Here is a 16,183-nt window from a genome sequence, read left to right on the forward strand (position 1 = left end):
GCTGTTGGTTTTTACAAATCACTCCGTCACAATATTTGCTTTGATATCCTTTAAACTGGTGTTTATGCAAACATCAGTATTTCAAAATATATTCTGGTGTAACATTGCAAGACTTTCTGTCAGACAATTTTATTGAGAAGTCACTAAAAGTTGAAATGTAAAATTTTCAATGGTGTGAATTTGAGTCAAAATGTATATAGAACATGGCAAGTGCTACATCCGGTGATGAATGTTTTCTGGGAATTCCCGGATTTCCAGGTGTGGAGGTGAGAGCAATTTATACTGGCCAATGACACGACTGATGGACTGTATTAAACAAAACGGGTTTGCATTAGCCTGCGCGGTCATCCTAACTGCATACCTCATAGAGTGAACTGCAGTTAGATTTAGCAACTTGCCATTAGCTTTAACCACAGTTAACATCAACCACCAACTGTGGCTGTTAACTGCTAATGGCGTACCAGCAAACAGTAAGCGCCTGCTAACTGTTAACACATGACTGCATGTGCTAACACTAGCCATTCTTTAACACATCCTTTCAGTTGCAAAATGTGCTATGTGAAAGTAACACTGTTCAGTATAAACACCACTCTGCTCCGCACTCGGAAAGCTGCTAATTCATGCAAAACTTTCATCTCTGCCCATCTTAAATATAATACATACATCCAAAATCATTCACTGGAACCAACCAAGCTGCTAAATCGAGCATGTATCATGCCCTACGGTACCTCATGTCCTTTGGATCGCTCTCATCAGCTACGAAATTTGTAAAGCTGAAGCCAAAGTGCTGTAACACGTTGTTGTTTCAGCTTCGTCGCAGACACGCTGCGTTAGCAAGATGTGCAGAAGTTCTGGTCTATTGTCACGTAGATGTAACAGTGATTCTACAGCAGCAAACTGATTAGTACTTTTGCCTCTCTTCCGCATTATGCATTGCTCAAACTTGTCGATAGGCTACAGCATGTGTTTACAAGACCATGTAAATAGAAGCATGTTTTAAAAAGGATCTACAATTATATTGTGTATGTGTGTTTGTGTTCTGTGCCATTTTTGATAATAAAACAGAAGAAAAATCTGTATGCACTGACTGCAAGGTGTATGTATTTTTGTCAAATGGGATTGAATGTATCGCTGAATATTCATTGTTATATTCATGGGCTCCTTTAATGCCTGGAATTCAAGCAGGGTTGCTTTGTACCACATGTGAAAATCCACTTCCAGTACTTTACTGTAGTACTGCATGACTGAGTCATATTTTGTCATCATTTGTAAGTGTTTCGTGTGTTAACATCAGTATTACAGTGTGCTCAGGCTTGCAAGTCATGTAATTTAATGTCCTGCTTGCACTTATTTTCCATTGTGTGTTGGGTTTTTGACCAGTAAACTGTAAATATTTCAAAAAAGGAGAATATTTGCTGGCTCCTTGGTTTTCTATCTCAGTGTAGCAACCGTAAGTGTTTCCTTCATGTAGTCCTGCCAAATGGGTGTCAAGTCTTTATTTCCATAAATGTAGATAGAGTTAGGTAACTCACAACTTGCAGCCCATTTTCTTGTTATAGCATTTAAACTGTAACTAATTATTGCAACTCAAACACATATTGAGACTTTTTGACATGTAAGAAATCAATAAACTCCCAGTGAATTAATTACTGTACATAACAAACAACAACAACAACAACAACAAAAAACAATTAATCAATGTGGTGTAGTTGGGGTAGATACAGAGCAGTTCTATACTTTAAGTGGTTAAAAAGTAAGTCGCTTCGGCTGGTCTCTCATTCTCACTCGGGGTCGCCATAGCTGATTTGCGTGTTGATTTGGAACAGGTTTTACACCGGATGCCCTTCCAAACACAACTCTGCATTATGTGGAGAAGTGGAGTTTGAACTGGGAACATCCCACAATGAAAACAAGTACACTACCCACTTGGCCACCACCCTTACTCTATACTTTAAGTGGTAACATTTCAGATTGCAAATTATCTAATACCTTGTATTCTGTTTAAAAAAGTGGCTATCTGTATGTAGTTGTATTAAGAATTCCATTTATTTGTACACAGCGCAGCCATGTTATGGTTAGGGTTAAAGGTTGTGGTTAAGGACTGTGGTTATGGTTAGTGTTATGGTTAAGGATACATAGCTGCTTCCGTAATGTAGTTTAGGAATCTACAGATCAATAGCAAATAAGTGCACAAGTACAAGTACATAGCCTCATAATTGCGTGACCTATATTGATCAACTAGAGAGACGCGATGTACATATGGCTATGTATGGACAGCCACTGCCTTTCAAAAGCAATGTGGGCCAGATCACCTGAGCTCTAGGATTATAAGTGCTCCCAAGTTCCTTTCCCTGTGCTGCGTAGCATCCGGTGTTTTTGTAGCTAACAATATGGACTCGAACGTTACTCCTCCATCCCATTTTATTGTTTTGTTTATAACAGACTTTAGATTAGAACTGGTGGAATCTAGTTCACTAACTGTGTGAGTGGTATCGTTCACTAATTTAGCTTTGCAAACATTGCTGAACGACTGTGAAAGCAAGAAAATGATAGCAAAACTGGTTAGCTTGCTAACCCTGCGATTTCATAGTCTAAAAACGTAAAATTACAACAGTGTAACTTCAGTTAAGTCATCTATTGTCATCATGCTGGTCAACACTCTGTAGTTTCTCATGTCTCCATTTCAGTAAGTTATAAGCACACAAGAACGTATTTAATAAGACGGGCAAGATTCAGTTACTGGTTTAGTTGTAATTTGAAACATTAACATGTGATGCCATCAAAAACCGTCATGCCGCAATCAATAACATTTTCATTCCAAATTTCACTTAATGAATTTATTTAATAGACAGTGCAATGAGCTAGTGTTACTCTGATATCAATGCTGTATGTACTGTGATATTTTTTTAATGTCAGGTTTCCTTTAACATAGATCAGTTTTCTAGAAATTATCAGATTTTTAGATTTGCTATTTATTCTGGAAATTGCTTCGCTGACATTATCCCTTTGGATAATTTGAAATTCTACGTAATTGTCAGTCATGCTAACTGCAGAAGGTGCTAAGAGTTAGCATTACGTTAGTAGGTTGAATGTTTGTGTCAACAGCACTGACCTCTATCCGCAGTTAGTGTCAAGCACACAGTGTCAGTTCAAAAAAATCCATTCAACAGTGGTACGTTCCAAACCAGGAAATCTGATCATTTTGAAAAAAAAACTTTCATTTCTGCTTTATTCCCTTCAGCTACTCCCTTGTTTTGCACTCGGGGTCACCACAACAAATCTGAGGTGGATCTTCATGTTGAATTGGCACAAGTTTTACGCTGGATGCCTTTCTTGATGCAACAGGTGCGGTTTGAACCAGGAACTACACTGAAACCAAGTGCCCTAACCACATGGCCACCGCCCCTGCTGCTACTTTATTCAGTAGAATGTTGTTTATTGCAATCGTGTTCATACTGTTGTTTAATTACCTGATTCCAAACCTGAGGTCCAATTCCCCCTTTGTGGGGCACCAAAGATCACAGGGGGCTGGCTGCAAGGTTTTGTTTGCTCTGAAGTTATCAAAATTAGAAGTGCATGTGTTACATAGAGTTATAGTAACTCACCTACTGGACAATCAAAACTAATTAAAAAAATTTGTTTGGATTAACTGGCGGTGGGGGGGGGGGGGGATTCTAGTCATATTTTAATTAACTAATGACAATTTTAAGTGAGTAATTATCATTTTAATTATATTAAAACTTCTAAAAGTTATAGGTGTGATAAAGATCATTTTTTATCTAAAATTGAATAATTTTATTGTTCTTATGATGTGGGTGCAAGCATATACACAGTCGGGGGGGGGGGGGGGGGGGGGGCAGCATTTCTCAGATACAAATAGTGGTGACTCCAAGGAAAAAAAAAGGTTGGGAACCACTGCTTTTGTTGACAATGCAATATATAAGTATATATACTAAAATTAATATCTGATCCCAAGAACCTACTTTATGGCATTGTCAAATTATTTAATTATTTAATTTACTCTTTCATGCATGCATTTATTTGAAATAATTTCAAACACTATTTTATTGTCATTTCATGAGCTACTTCTGTCATTTGTGTATTTGCAGTAGAACCAATAGAATCTCTGATTTTATTTATGAAGTAGTTGAATTAAACTTTTTTTTTTCTGCAATGCAGGCAACAAAATCTCTGTCTTCCTGTGTATGGGATGCCCTCTGCAGTGCATAGACACAAACAGTGCAGAACAACATTTGCAATACAATACAGCTGACCTTGCAGCTTTGCTAATGATTCCTCTTTAGTCGTGGCCAATGGTTGTAGCATTTATGTGTCAACACAGTCATTAAACAGAACATCAAGTCCCATTTGTCCTTTGAATTCCATGAAATGTCAAAGTTAATGCTTGCGTTTCTTTCATGTTTTTGTCCTGTGGTAGAGGTGTGTCAGTCGTTGTGCCTTTTTTGTAACTTGCATGATTGATTTTTCAACAAAAAGCCATGTTTTCCAGCAAAAAAAGGAAAAAAACAAAAAAGAACTGTACTCATGTATCACTCATGTAGAACAGAATTACTCAAGGAAACCAAATTATGGAATGTCGGAAAGACATATCTGTATGTTTTCAAATGTCATCATAGGAAATAAAAGCACTTTAAGTAGCCTCAGTCTGTGTGATGTGTGAATGGACACTGCTTCTCCAGTTATGGTCAGCTGATGGAATTGTTCACTGCATGATACCACCATGTTTGAATGGTGAGCATCCAATTTCCTCCTTTTTGCAAAACATGGCTGACAAACTAAACACCAGCAACAAACACATACATGTTGACTGTTCTGAATATTTGAGTTGTGGTGATCCGATGCAATGAATTTCTCCAGTGTGATGAAAAACTTCCATTTTATATATGAAGAGATCAGATGCAAAACCCAGTAAGTATTTTTTTTTTTAAATGGAGAAAAATGCAGTTGAAAATGGAGATTTAAAGGAAACCATATTTGGAAATACACAGGCTTTCATCAATAAAATGAAAAAATAAAATGAACTCTTCATATGCAAAGCTTGCACTGAGCACAATTTCTCCAATCACAGCCACGTAAGCCTATAACCTTCTGGGTTGTCTGGGTGTCTTAGTGGCTTTCCTCACTCTTCTCCTTCTTGCACAGTCACCTAGTTTTTGAGAACTGTCTACTCCACACAGATTTACCATAGAGTGGCATATTGTTTGTATTTCTTCATAATTGATGTACATAAAGTCCAAGACATATTCAGTGGCAACTTCACTATCACAGAGCCTCGTCCATTGATGTTAAAGGGGGCAACACACGGTATTAAGAACAGGGTGTGGGGGTTGTTTTGGTGTTATTATTCATATTCCGGCAGCACACTGCTTAGCAGTTAACGCTGTTGCCTCACAGCAAGAAGGTCATGGGTTTGATTCCCACCTGTGGCCTTTCTATGTTAGTCTGCATGTTCTGCCTGTGTTTAGGTGGGTTCCATCCGGGTGCTCCAGCTTCCTCCCACGTCCAAAGACACGCAGGTTAGGCAGATTGGAAACTTTAAATTGTCCGTAGGTGTGCGTGCGGGTGTGAATGTGTTTGTTTGTCTATATGTGGCCCTGGCATCCTGTCCATGGTGTACCCCGCCTCATGCCCTATGATTGCTAGGATAGGCTCCAGCCCCCCATGACCCTTAATTGGAATAAGCGGTTGAAGATGAGGGTGTGTATTCATATTCTCTGAAAAATGGCCACAAATATTAAAGATTCTGCCAGGATATTAATCCAATCAATCAATGTTTAGTTATACAGCCCTTTACAACACGCAAGGTGATCAAAGTGCTTTACAGTAAAATAGGATAAGTAAACTTTTGAGCAAAACTGTATATATTAGCGTGTCACTAATGTGGGGATCTACTGGCTCTAGATTGGGTAGTGTTTATAAAATAGGTACCTGACCTTTTTCAAGTGTAGTAATAAATTATGTAATGTTTCTATAATGAGTTGGAATGGTGTGCAAGTCTAGAATGTTTTTAGAAACATGTACCTCAACAATTTTTAGAAGAAGAACTCAACCTTTTTATTTCTTGTAACTATGCAATTTTTTAAATGTTAATTTATTGTCCTAATGCATTTCTAAATTGTTTAGGTTCTTGTTATCATGTACACACTATAATAATTATTATTATTATCAGTATTATTGTTATTTTGTTTTATTATTACTCCGACAATTCTGCATTCTGCTGCAAGCAGGTGCTTTTATTTTTACACACCCACAAACAGAGATGATGGCTGCCAACATTACTGTATTGAATGAATGAATGAATGAATGAATGGATTTATTTGGCACACACACAAATCCGAAAGAACAGAAACATACCAATAATATGAATGTTATATAAACAAGCCTGTGAGTCCGAAAGGGTGTGGGCAGAAGCAAAGCTTATCAACGCCCACCCCTGCTAGAATGAGTCCAACAATTATAACAGTCATAACAACATATACACAAATTCACAACACACTACATATCAACACAGACATATACTTCAATATTCAATTACATTTCAATTCATGTATAAGTATGTTATGTATAAAGCGCCAAATCACAGCAAACTTGGCCCAAGTTACTCTATATTAACCCTGCCGACCCCCAGAGCAAGCATTAGGCAACTGTGGTGAGGAAAAACTCCCTCTTAGGAAGAAACCTCAAGCAGACCAGGCTCTAGGAGGTGACCCTCTGCTTGGGCCGTGCATATATACCTGTATACGTACATACATACACACACATTATATACATATATACACTTATACAAACACATATACACACTCACATATATACCTATATACATACCCACTAACACATAAATAAATATACACTACATATATATACACATACATACATTTATACCTACACATACATACCCCTACACATATACACATATGTATACACGCACACATATACATACATACACACACACACACATGTATACATATATACACATACATACTACATATATGCATATACATATATACACACACACATATACACGTACATATACATACATATTGACTGATTGATTATTTATTTTGAGTTTTACAAAATAAGCATTTCTTTGACATCTACATTTACCCACATTGGGTTGAAAAGAACAGGAGATACAAACATACACGCATACATACCCGCGCACTTAACCCGAAAAGAGGTGGGATGAAGACGAACTTATTTAATCCCACCCCCAAATACCCATACGTTATTACGACTACCGAGTGTGACCAATATTCCTTTTTTATTACTATGTAATTGATATCATATATTAGTGATGAGTATCTATAATAATAATAATAATAATAATGATGATGATAAAAACAATTCCCACCATAATAGACAGTAATAATGACAATAATTATTGTCAATCAATTTTTTTTTCTATTATTATTACCATTTTTTTTTAATTGCTATTGATATTGCTGGTGTCATTCCTTAAGCCATTTTCATATGTCAATAAATTCCCCACGTTTACTCAGAAAATGACTATTTAAAAGGACTATTCTTGTGTGTGTCGATGGTAATTCTGTCTCAATATATATATATATATATATATATATATATATATATATACGAGGGCTGTCCATAAAGTATAGGTCCTTTTTATTTTTTTTCAAAAACTATATGGATTTCATTCATATGTTTTTACGTCAGACATGCTTGAACCCTCGTGCGCATGCGTGAGTTTTTCCATGCCTGTCGGTGACGTCATTCGCCTGTGAGCACTCCTTGTGGGAGGAGTCGTCCAGCCCCTTGTCGGAATTCCTTTGTCTGAGAAGTTGCTGAGAGACTGGCGCTTTGTTTGATCAAAATTTTTTCTAAACCTGTGAGACACATCGAAGTGGACACGATTCGAAAAATTAAGCTGGTTTTCGGTAAAAAGTTTAACGGCTGATGAGAGATTTTGAGGTGATACTGTCGCTTTAAGGACTTCCCACGGTGCGAGACATCGCGCAGCGCTCTCAGGCGCCATCATCAGCCTGTTTCAAGCTGAAAACCTCCACATTTCAGGCTCTATTGATCCTGGAAGTCGTGAGAGAACAGAGAAGTTTCAGAAGAAGTTGGTTTCAGCATTTTATCCAGATATTCCACTGTTAAAGGAGATTTTTTTAATGAAAGCGGCCGACGCGGTGCGGCGGCACAGGAAAAACACCTCCGTGTTGATAACCATTTGTAAAATCCAGGCGGCTTTTGATGGCTTTCAGTGGAGTGAGTATATGAGAAATTGTTTATCAGCTGGAGATGTTCCAACTTGTCCTTAAGGCTTCCAACAGAGGTGTTTTTCCTGTGACGGAGCGTCGCGGCGGCTGCGAGCCGACGCTGCAATCCGCCCGCACGTCTTTCATTAAAAAAATCTCCTTTAACAGTGGAATATCCGGATAAAATGCTGAAACCGACTTCTTCTGAAACGTCTCTGTTCTCTCACGACGTCCTGGATCAATAGAGCCTGAAATGTGGAGGTTTTCAGCTTGAAACAGGCTGACGACAGCGGCTGAGAGCGCTGCGCGACGTCTCGCACCGTGGGAAGTCCTTAAAGCGACAGAATCACCTCAAAATCACTCATCAGCTGTTAAAATTTTTACCGAAAACCAGCTTAATTTTTCGAACCTTGTCCACTTCGATGTGTCTCACAGGTTTAGAAAAAATTTTGATCAAACAAAGCGCCAGTCTCTCAGCAACTTCTCAGACAAAGGAATTCCGACGAGGGGCTGGACGACTCCTCCCACAAGGAGTGCTCACAGGCGAATGACGTCACCGACAGGCGTGGAAAAACTCACGCATGCACACGAGGGTTCAAGCATGTCTGACGTAAAAACATATGAATAAAATCCATATAGTTTTTGAAAAAAAAAAAAAAGGACCTATACTTTATGGACAGACCTCGTATACACACACACATCATACATGCGAACATACATACACAAAATACACACATACATCACCTATACACACATGTATACACATAATACATATACATATATACAATTATGCTACATTCATTTTATTTTATTAATTTAATTACCTTAACTTTTTTATTAATTTATCATTATCATCATTATTATTATTATTATTATTATTTTCTTTTTCTTTTTTTCCCCTTCCCCTCCTTCCCCATTTGTCATGTGTGTGGTGCATTAAAAGATGTAAAGTATTTTGTAAACCTGCTGCCAGAGACGGGTCGCCCCGTGACACAGGTCCACCCTTTGCTGAATGTCCTAGGCTCTGCATTAAAAGACAAGGTTTTGGAGTCTGCTGGCAGAAGGGGGAGACCTTTGAGCAACAGACCCCCACTTGCCGACCCTGATCTGGTGATAATGATGTAAGTGATGTAAGAGGGGGAAACAAGGAGGAAAGAAAAGGAAAAGTCTTTTTATGTATCAATAAACTTACATATGTACATATTTATATAAATGTAAACATAAATATACATATACGTATGTATATATACATACATACACACCCACATATACATACATATTATACTTACACATATATACATACACACATACACATATATATACATACATACATACACACACGCATACACATATATATACGCATACATATATACATACATACATATACATGTTTCCCCCTCTCTCTAAGTTATTACCATCATCACCATACTTCTATTTGACTAGCATTTCAACTACAGGATCATGATGTATAAAAATAATACTTTTGACCATGGTTACGACACCAGCAATAACAGGTATTATGCAAATATGTTAACATCTATTATATTAACAAACATATAGTAAGATTTTATTATCATTATTATCATTTTTTTTATAATATAGTTTACAATTATGGCTATGATATATATAATTAAATTGATGTACAGGATAATTCCAGGTATTTTATAAAAGTTTGTGTGTCCTAGCGAGACCCTTTCTATTGCTGACAAGGCAAAAAAGCAAAGGTAAATGAACTAGAAATAAATTAAAAAGACGTGACGATCATGCACCTCTCTCCTCATTCATGTATTTCAACAGAACCGTTTCTTTGTATCTTTTTTTGAATTGATGGATGTTAGGACATCGCTTGAGCTGAGGTGCCAAACTACTCGTATTCCACAGCTTAATGCCACACAGGGACACACAGAAACTTTTCCTGGTAGTTCTCACTGCCTTGACTTTAAAGTTACCACATCCCCTCAAGTTATAGCTTCCTTCTCTCTGGGTGAAGAGACTCAGAATATTACTGGGTAATGAGTTTTTACTGGCTTTATATAATAATTGTGCAGTGTGAAAATTAACCAGATCTGGCATTTTCAACAATTTGGATTGCAAAAATAGACTATTTGTGTGATCAAGATATCCTACCTTATAGATGATTCTTATTGCCCGCTTTTGGAGTATACAGAGGGGATGTAGCAAACCTTTGTAATTGTTACCCCAGATTTCTATACAATATGTTAAGTAAGGAGAGATTAAAGAACAGTACAATAAATATAATGCATTATGATCCAGAAAATATTTTGCTTTGTACATAATAGAGACATTCTTGGAAACTTTTTTATGTATGTGGCTGATATGAGACTTCCAGCTTAATTTACTATCGATGGTTATCCCTAAAAATTTGACTTCTGACACTTTATCTATTTCGACACCGTCTATATTTATTGGTAAATTAGAATTGACATTATGATTTCCAAAAAACATGACTTTAGACTTTTTTATATTTAGGGATAATTTATTAATATTCAACCAAGTTTTCAGCTTAATTAATTCATTATTTACCACATTAATAAGTTTGCTATAGTTATCACTGGAATAGAATATATTGGTATCATCTGCAAATAATAATAATTTTAATAATTGTGACACATTAAATATGTCATTTATATAAAGATTAAAAAAGTGGACCCAGTATGGATCCCTGTGGGACCCCACAAGGGATGCCCAAACACACAGATTTAAATGCACCCATCTGCACAAACTGATGTCTCTCCGTTAAATAGCTTTGAATCCAGTTCCAAGCCACTCCCCTGATACCATATCTTTCCAATTTATTGAGCAGAATTGAGTGATTAAGTGTGTCAAACGCTTTCTTTAAATCAATGAATATTCCAACTATATAGTTTTTACTATCTAAGGTGTTTGTAATCTCTTCTATTGCTTCAATTATTGCAAGTGAAGTTGACCTACCAGACCTAAACCCATATTGACATTTGTTAATTATGTTATATTTTTCTATAAAGGATCCTAACTGTTGTGTGGGCCGCCAGAAGAGGAGGTACTGCTGGCCCACCACCAGAGGGCGCCCTGTCTGGAGTGCGGGCTCCAGGCACCAGAGGGCGCAGCCGCCTCACAGGAGCAGCCAGGGTGACAGCTGTCACGCATCACCTGCAACAGCTGTTACCAATCATCTGATGGCAGGAGTATATCAGCAGGACGACGTCTCCACCTCTTTGCCGAGATATCGTTTCTACCGAGAAGGTAACGTACTCAGCTAACTGTTTGACAGTGATCTTTGTGACTTTGTGCATTACTCTGAGAGAACTTTCCAACGAGAGGTGGAGGCAGCTTACCTGCCGTTCGGATTCCTGGGTGCGAACGAGCCCTCCTTTAATTGTTCTTTATTCCTCGCCAGCAGTACCAGGTCCGACACGCGGAGGCAGTGGCCACCTGGGAATTCGGGACTTGGCGGCTCCAGTATTCCCGGGGTCTGGTGGCGGAGGAAACCGTGTGGTTCCGGTTCTACTGTGGAGAGGCGTCTCCTATGTTCGAGCCTGCCCACACGACACCTGTGTGAATTTGACTTTGTCCATTATTGGAATCTGTTGTACTTGTGCATATTCACAACAGTAAAGTGTGTTATTTGACCTATTCCATTGTCCGTTCATTTGCGCCCCCTGTTGTGGGTCCGTGTACTTACACTTTCCCAACACTAACCTGTTGTTAAAAAGCTTTTCTAAAATTTTGGAAAATTGTGGAAGTAGAGAGACCGGTCTGTAGTTTGTGAAGATATGTTTATTTCTATTTTTGTATAGTGGAATAACTTTTGCCATCTTCATTTTGATCGGGAATGTCCCAGTTTGAAATGACAAGTTACACATACGAGTCAGGGGTTTTGATATGCTTTTGATTATTGTTTTTACTAGCTTCATATCTATGTCATAACAGTCAGTTGATTTTTTATTTTTACATTTATTAACAATATCTATTATTTTGGCTTCACTAACACTGGAGAGAAACATTGTGTTTGGATTGATTTTTATGAGTGATTCCTGCTCCTTGTTACAACCATCGGGAATTTTTGCTGCCAAGTCAGGTCCAATATTAACAAAGAAGTTATTAAAACCATTAACTATGTTATACATATTATAGATGTCCTTGTTCTTAACAATAAAATAATTTAGATAAGAATTACCTCTTACCTTATTTTTGATTATAGTGTTAAGAATTTCCCAGATTCTCTTGGTGTCATTTTTATTATTATTTAATAGATTGGTATAATATAATTTCTTGCTGGCTCTGATTATATTAGTTAGTTTGTTTTTATATAATTTATATCTATGTTCAGATTCTTTTGTCCTTAGTCTAACAAATTGTCTGTATAATGTATTCTTCTTTTTACAAGCATTTTGTAGACCTTTTGATAACCATGGACTTTTGGCGACAGTACTGTTTTTGTTATCTTGGCGTATTGGACAGTTTATCTCATATAATGAATTGAAAATGTCTAGAAATGTATTGAAGGCACAATCCACATCATTCTCCCTGTACACAGTGCGCCAGTCCTGTTTTGTTAAGTCATTATTGAGGTGATCTATTGCTTTTTGGGTTCTTACTCGTTTAAATGCAGAGTATTGGGGTTTTACCTGAAAATTACAATTGGAGTCATACAGAGTGAACACAGGAAGATGGTCAGTTATGTCACAAATCAATAAACCACTTATATTTTTAGTTTCTATGTTGTTTGTGAAGATGTTATCTATTAGAGTTGCACTATTCAATGTAATTCTGCTTGGCCTGGTGATAACTGGGTATAAGCTTGTGTTTATAAATTCGTCAGTTGATGTGTGTCTATTGGGGTTTATTAAATCAATGTTAAAATCTCCACATATAAATATTTTTTTGTTATTTATTGATGAAAACATTCTGTCCACCCAGTTTGTAAATGTAGCCATATTTGAGCCTGGCGCCCTATACGAGTATAAACAACTTCTAATAATGTTTTTCTTGTTTCCATTATAAATTTCTATTGATATACATTCTAACACATCTTTTATTGTTAACGTCATACTTTCTATTACCTTAAATTTAGTATTTTTCCGCACATATATAGCAACACCTCCACCTCCTTTATTCACTCTGTTGATGTAGTTTAGATCATAACCATCCAACTCAAATTGTATTCCTTTTTGCACATTGAACCACGTTTCTGAAACTGTTATTATACTAAAGGGTTTTGTAAACTGCTGAAGAAATTCTTTGATACTGTTCGGTGTACTCAGTTGCTTTTAATTCCAATAATTCCTGGTTTATTATCCTCTGTTGTATTATTTCATCTCCTGAAGTAGAGATTATGGGTTTTGATTCAATGGTTTGTGATAATGTTGACTTCCTGTTCCGGAGCACAGCGGTGTTCTACTGTATCTGTTAGCTGTTTGAACTGAGCTGTTTGAGTTCTTTGAATTAACAGTCTTTTTCAAGACTTTTTTACTTTTTTACTTTTTTTTACTTTTTCACCGTGCTCCAACGCCTAAGGAAGACCTCTAACGGTCGAAGCATCGCGACGGAGCTCTTTTGTCAGCTGGCCTTCATCAGCGTTGGCAGGCTAACTAGCTTGCTAACGCTTTCGTTTTTATTTTTGTTTTATTTTTTAGCACTGTTGTCGTGCTGCTCCACAGCTTGCCTAGTGGATTTTTATTTTATTTTTTAGCACTGTTGTCGTGCTGCTCCACAGCTTGCCTAGTGGATTTTTATTTTATTTTTTAGCACTGTTGTCGTGTGTTACCTGTGCTGCTCCACAGCCTGTTCAGTGGATTTTTATTTTATTTTTTAGCACTGTTGTCGTGTGTTACCTGTGCTGCTCCACAGCCTGTTCAGTGGATTTTTATTTTATTTTAGCGCTGTTGTCGTGCGTTACCTGTGCTGCTCCACAGCCTGTTCAGTGGATTTTTATTTTATTTTAGCGCTGTTGTCGTGTGTTACCTGTGCTACTCCACAGCCTGTCCAGTGGATTTTTATTTTATTTTAGCACTGTTGTCGTGTGTTACCTGTGCTGCTCCACAGCCTGTTCAGTGGATTTTTATTTTATTTTAGCGCTGTTGTCGTGTGTTACCTGTGCTACTCCACAGCCTGTTCAGTGGATTTTTATTTTATTTTAGCGCTGTTGTCGTGCGTTACCTGTGCTACTCCACAGCCTGTCCAGTGGATTTTTATTTTATTTTAGCGCTGTTGTCGTGCGTTACCTGTGCTACTCCACAGCCTGTTCAGTGGATTTTTATTTTATTTTAGCGCTGTTGTCGTGCGTTACCTGTGCTGCTCCACAGCCTGTTCAGTGGATTTTTATTTTATTTTAGCGCTGTTGTCGTGTGTTACCTGTGCTACTCCACAGCCTGTTCAGTGGATTTTTATTTTATTTTAGCACTGTTGTCGTGCGTTACCTGTGCTGCTCCACAGCCTGTCCAGTGGATTTTTATTTTATTTTTAGCACTGTTGTCGTGCGTTACCTGTGCTGCTCCACAGCCTGTTCAGTGGATTTTTATTTTATTTTTTACCACTGTTGTCGTGCGTTACCTGTGCTGTTCCACAGCCTGTCCAGTGGATTTTTATTTTATTTTTTACCACTGTTGTCGTGTGTTACCTGTGCTGCTCCACAGCCTGTCCAGTGGATTTTTATTTTATTTTTTAGCACTGTTGTCGTGCGTTACCTGTGCTGCACCACAGCCTGTCCAGTGGATTTTTATTTTATTTTTTACCACTGTTGTCGTGTGTTACCTGCGCTGTTCCACAGCCTGTCCAGTGGATTTTTATTTTATTTTTTACCACTGTTGTCGTGTGTTACCTGTGCTGCTCCACAGCCTGTCCAGTGGATTTTTATTTTATTTTTTAGCACTGTTGTCGTGTGTTACCTGCGCTGCTCCACAGCCTGTCCAGTGGATTTTTATTTTATTTTTTAGCACTGTTGTCGTGTGTTACCTGCGCTGCTCCACAGCCTGTTCAGTGGATTTTTGTTTTATTTTTTACCACTGTTGTCGTGCGTTACCTGTGCTGCACCACAGCCTGTCCAGTGGATTTTTATTTTATTTTTTGGCACTGTTGTCGTGCGTTACCTGTGCTGCTCCACAGCCTGTCCAGTGGATTTTGATTTTATTTTTTTTTTTTATTTTTTTTTTTAGCACTGTTGTCGTGTGTTACCTGTGCTGCTCCACAGCCTGTCTAGTGGATTTTTATTTTATTTTTTACCACTGTTGTCGTGTGTTACCTGTGCTGCTCCACAGCCTGTCCAGTGGATTTTTATTTAGCACTGTTGTCGTGTGTTACCTGTGCTGCTCCACAGCCTGTCTAGTGGATTTTTATTTTATTTTTTACCACTGTTGTCGTGCGTTACCTGTGCTGCACCACAGCCTGTCCAGTGGATTTTTATTTTATTTTTTGGCACTGTTGTCGTGCGTTACCTGTGCTGCTCCACAGCCTGTCCAGTGGATTTTGATTTTTATTTTTTTTTTTATTTTTTTTTTTTAGCACTGTTGTCGTGTGTTACCTGTGCTGCTCCACAGCCTGTCTAGTGGATTTTTATTTTATTTTTTACCACTGTTGTCGTGCGTTACCTGTGCTGCTCCACGGCCTGTCTAGTGGATTTTTATTTTGTTTTAGCACTGTTGTCGTGCGTTGCCTGTGCTGCTCCACAGCCTGTCCAGTGGATTTTATTTTTATTTTATTTTATTTTTTAGCACTGTTGTTGTGCGTTACCTGTGCTGCTCCACAGCCTGTCTAGTGGATTTTTATTTTGTTTTAGCACTGTTGTCGTGCGTTACCTGTGCTGCTCCACAGCCTGTCCAGTGGATTTTGATTTAGCACTGTTGTCGTGCGTTACCTGTGCTGCTCCACAGCCTGTCCAGTGGATTTTTATTTTATTTTTTGGCACTGTTGTCGTGTGTTACCTGTGCTGCTCCACAGCCTGTCTA

This window comes from Thalassophryne amazonica, chromosome 3, assembly GCF_902500255.1.
Source record: "Thalassophryne amazonica chromosome 3, fThaAma1.1, whole genome shotgun sequence".
In the NCBI taxonomy this organism is placed as follows: domain Eukaryota; kingdom Metazoa; phylum Chordata; class Actinopteri; order Batrachoidiformes; family Batrachoididae; genus Thalassophryne; species Thalassophryne amazonica.